This window comes from Lipotes vexillifer, unplaced genomic scaffold (assembly GCF_000442215.2).
Source record: "Lipotes vexillifer unplaced genomic scaffold, Lipotes_vexillifer_v1.1 scaffold1105, whole genome shotgun sequence".
Taxonomy (NCBI): Eukaryota; Metazoa; Chordata; class Mammalia; order Artiodactyla; family Lipotidae; genus Lipotes; species Lipotes vexillifer.
Window position 1 is genome coordinate 305386 of NW_006779955.1, and position 5150 is coordinate 310535.

Sequence of the window (5150 nt, forward strand, 5' to 3'; positions counted from 1 at the left end):
ACTCTTTCTGGCTTATTGAGTGAATTCTCCATTTACATCTTCTTTGTAACTGCATCTTACCGGCTTAAGAACAATAACTCACTACAAAGCACGTAAACAGAATATATGTATTATCTCAATACCTTCAGACATGGTTAGTACTTACATATTCAAGTACAGAACAGACAGTCTCCTAGAAAACTTTAGCTTTTCAAGAAACACTGTAAAATGGTTCTAAAATAACCCCTTAATTTTGAGGGAGACTAATGTCTAGGAAAAGAAAAATAGTGTTACCCACAGAACAACAAAAAAACCTGGCTAAACAGAAGTCGATCTTTCTTTTTCCGTTTAGATTGCAAAAATTGTGAAAGTGGTTAAGGTAGCATATGATTTTTCTTTCTGAAGAATTTTGTCCAGTCTGACAAGTAAATAAATGTGTAACTCTCTCTCCTTTTATTGCTGCTGAAACAAGAAATGGAAAATAACTGCAGCGCATTTATGACATATTAGTTTCTTTCTCTACATGAAACACACAATGACAACACTTTATAGATGAACTGTACCTTTGATTGAACACAGAATGGTGGACTAGCTTCACTTTTGTGGAAAAGGATAATCTGTCACAGTTTCCGCCCCTGGAAAAAATTACAACCCAAAGGAAAACTACTGGAAAGCCTTTTTTTCTAACAGTGATAAAATATGAAACTGTATTTTCGGTGTACATAAAATATTTTTTAAAAATTCCTAAGGAATGCTATCATCATCAAAGAATGCTTGAAGAATTTCATGTTTCAACACATACCACTTCTCATACGTCAAACCATATTATTTACCAAAAAATCATTTTGAGATTGCTTCATGGTTATCATACTCTTGTCTGATCATCGATTCCTTATTATTACTTACTACTACCATTACTATTACTTTTGAAATAAATATGTATTATTAATGAAAATCTGCTTTATATATGGTATATATGTAAACTGAATTTTCCTCTCATACCCTGTAACCTGTAATATGCCAGATCAGTCAACAGAGCATTTAAATGTTAAATGCTCCTATCACAGGAGTATAAAGTAGAAGAGGTAAATGTTCCCCAACCTCAGAAGAAAAGCAGGATCAACTGATGTCCTTTTATGGAATTATAGCAATAAATTCCAGCCAAAAAATTTTCGATTCGTTATTTAAAAGATATTTTTCAAAAAAATACAGAAAAAAGAATTTGTTTCACAGCATTGCTAAACAGTTTCATAAATCCAAATTTGAAAATAATGCCAAAAATCATACTGATTTTTTTCTTCTTTCAATAATAGTGAAGTTCCACTGAAACAGTTTTTTAAAGATTAAAAATAAATACTTCTAAAAATGCATGATTTTACTTTCAATACCAGTTTAGCTGGTCAAGAAATTTCGGTGAATTTTGGTATGAGAGTCTTTCTACTTCCCCTGCTCCAAAAAATGAGTAAAATAACAGGTTACAAAACCTGAAAAGTCTGGGTTTAATAAGCCAAGGTTTCTAGATTTAATTTACTCTGAAAAATAATTGTGCCTATAATACACTGGGATTTTCCAAAAACTTCTGGAGTTGCCATTTGGGAAATTATTAGAGGAATATAATTTTTCTCAATGCAGTTGAAATTTAAAGACTAGGTATATATACTTCTGATAATTATTCTTTGCTTTTTTTTTGGTCTCTGTCTCCTATGCTAACACAAGCTGATTAAAAGTATACCGATCTTAAAGGAAAAATTGATATTCTACAATTTCTTCAATACTCTTTGTATATAACTCGTTGTCTGATTTTCTCCTTGCTAAAATTAACCCTGGGCCACATCATTGCTATGAAGATTAAAATTACTTTTAAATATATTCATTAGGTATTTTCTGTATTTAGGATACATAGTCAAAATCATTATTTTTCATATTTACAAGTCGTCCTTAAGTATATATTGGTTGTAGTCATAAATCTAAATGATTAATCTCCAAAATATACAAACAGCTCATGGAGATCAATATCCAAAAACAAACAACCCAATTAAAACGTGGGTGGAAGACCTAAATAGACATTTCACCAAAGAAGACATACAGATAGCCAAGAGGCATGTGAAAAAATGCTCAGTATCACTAATTATTAGAGAAATGCAAATCAAAACTACAATGAGGTACCACCTCACACTGGTCAGAATGGCCACCATCAAAGTATCTACAAACAGTAAATGCTGGAAAGGGTGTGGTGCAAAGGGAACTCTCCTACACTGTTGGTGGGAATGTAAATTGATACAACCACTATGGACAAGAGTATGGAGTTTCCTTAAAAAACTAAAATTAGAACTACCATATGACCCAGCAATCCCACTACTGGGCATATACCCTGAGGAAACCATAATTCAAAAAGAAACATGTACCACAATGTTCACTGCAGCACTATTTATAATAGCCAGGACATGGAAGCAACATAAATGTCCACTGATAGATGAATGGATAAAGAAGATGTGGCACATATATAAAATGGAATATTACTCAGCCATAAAAAGAAACGAAATTGAGTTATTTGTAGTGAGGTGGATAGACCTAGAGTCTGTCATACAGAGTGAAGTAAGTCAGAAAGAGTAAAACAAATATCGTATGCTATAACACATATATACAGAATCTAAAAAAAAGGTACTGATGAGCCTAGTGGCTGGGCAGGAGTAAAAATATAAACATAGAGAATGGACTTGAGGACACAGGGAGGGGGAAGGGTAAGCTGGGATGAAGTGAGAGAGTGGCATGGACATATATACACTACCAAATGTAAAACAGATAGCTAGTGGGAGGCAGCCACATAGCACAGGGAGATCAGCTCGGTGCTTTGCAAAGACCTAGAGGGGTGAGACAGGGAGGGTGGGAGGGAGACTCAAGAGGGAGGGGATGTGGGGATATATGTACACATATGGCTGATTCACTTTGTTGTACAACAGAAACTAACATAGCATTGTAAAGCAATTATACTCCAAATAAGACGTATTAAAAAAATAAATAGGGGACCCGGTCCGAGGAGCAGGGGCGGGAGCTGCGAGACCAGGGTGGTGCAAAAGGAAGTGGAGTTTCTAAGTTATCATTAAAGTGAAGAAACGTTATTATTTATTTGAACCTTCTTCTTGTCATAATCTTTGGAAAGTTAGGTGTTTCAAGTAAGGGATCAGGACTCCCTCTTGCCAGAACACCAGAATCACAGCTAACTGCTGAACAATCATTGACAGGAAGACACTGGAACTAACCAAAAAGGATACACCACAACCACAGACAAAGGAGAAGCCACAATGAGATGGTAGAAGGGGTGCAATCACAATAAAATCAAATCCCATAACTGCTGGGTGGGTGACTCACAAACTGGAGAACTATACCACAAAAGTCCACCCAATGGAGTGAAAGTTCTGAGCCCCACATCAGGCTTCCCAACCTGGGGGTCCGGCAATGGGAGGAGAAATTCCTAGAGAATCAGATTTTGAAGGCTAGCGGGATTTGATTAGAGGACTTCGACAGGACTGGGGGAAACAGAGACTCCACTCTTGGAGGGCACACACAGAGTAGTGTGTGCATCGGGACCCAGGGGAAGGAGGAGTGACCCCAGAGGAGACTGAACCAGACCTACCTGCTAGTGTTGGGGGGTCTCCTGCAGAGACAGGGTGTGGCTGTGGCTCACCCTGAGGACAAGGACACTGGCAGCAGAAGTTATGGGAAGTACTCTGTGGCATGAGTCCTCCCAGAGTCGGCCATTAGCCCCACCAAAGAGTCCAGGTGGGCTCCAGTGTTGGGTTGCCTCAGGCCAAACAACCAACAGGGAGGGAACCCAGCCCCACCCAATAGCAGACAAGCAGATTAAAGTTTTACTGAGCTCTGCCCACCAGAGCAACAGCCAGCTCTACCCATCACCAGTCCCTCCCATCAGGAAACTAGCACAAGCCACTTAGAAAGTCTCATCCACCAGAGGGCACACAGCGGAAGCAAGAAGAACTACAATCCTGCACCCTGTGGAACAAAAATCACATTCACAGAAAGACAGACAAGATGAAAAGGCAGAGGGCTATGTACCAGATGAAGGAACAAGTTAAAACCCCAGGAAAAAAAACTAAATGAAGTGGAGATAGGCAACCTTCCAGAAAAAGAATTCAGAATGATAGTGAAGATGATTCAGGACCTTGCAAAAAAATGGAGGCAAAGATAGAGAAGATGCAAGAAATGTTTCACAAAAACCTAAAAGAATTAAAGAACAAACAAACAGAGATGAACAATACAATAACTGAAATGCAAACTACACTAGAAAGAATCAATAGCAGAATAACTGAGGCAGATGAATGGATAAGTGACCTGGAAGACAGAATGGTGGAATTCACTGCTGTGGAACAGAATAAAGAAAAAAGAATGAAAAGAAATGAAGACAGCCTAAGATACCGCTGGGACAACATTAAACACAACAACATTTGCATTATAGGGGTCCCAGAAGGAGAAGAGAGACAGAAAGGACCCGAGAAAATATTTGAAGAGATTATAGTCAAACACATCCCTAACACAGGAAAGGAAATAGCCACCCAAGTCCAGGAAGAGCAGAGAGTCCCATACAGGAAAAGCCCAAGGAGAAACAGGCTGACACACATAGTAATCAAACTGGCAAAAATTAAAGACATAGAAAACTTACTGAAAGCAACAAGGGAAAATCGACAAATAACATACAAGGGAACTCCCATAAGGGAACACCAGATTTCTCAACAGAAACTCTACAAGCCACAAGGGAGTGACATGATATACTTAAAGTGATGAAAGGGAAGAACCTACAACCAAGATTACTCTCCCCGGCAAGGATCTCATTCAGATTCGATGGAGAAATCAAAAGCTTTACAGACAAGCAAAAGCTAAGAGAATTCAGCACCACCAAACCAGCTCTACAACAAATGCTACAGGAACTTCTGTAAGTGGGAAACACAAGAGAAGAAAAGGACCCACAAAAACAAACCCAAAACAAATAAGAAAATGGTCATAGGAACATACATATCAAAAATTACCTTAAACGTGAATGGATTAAATGCTCCAACCAAAAGACACAGGCTTGCTGAATGGATACAAGATCCATATATATGTTGTCTACAAGAGACCCACTTCAGACATAGGGACACATACAGACTGAAAGTGAG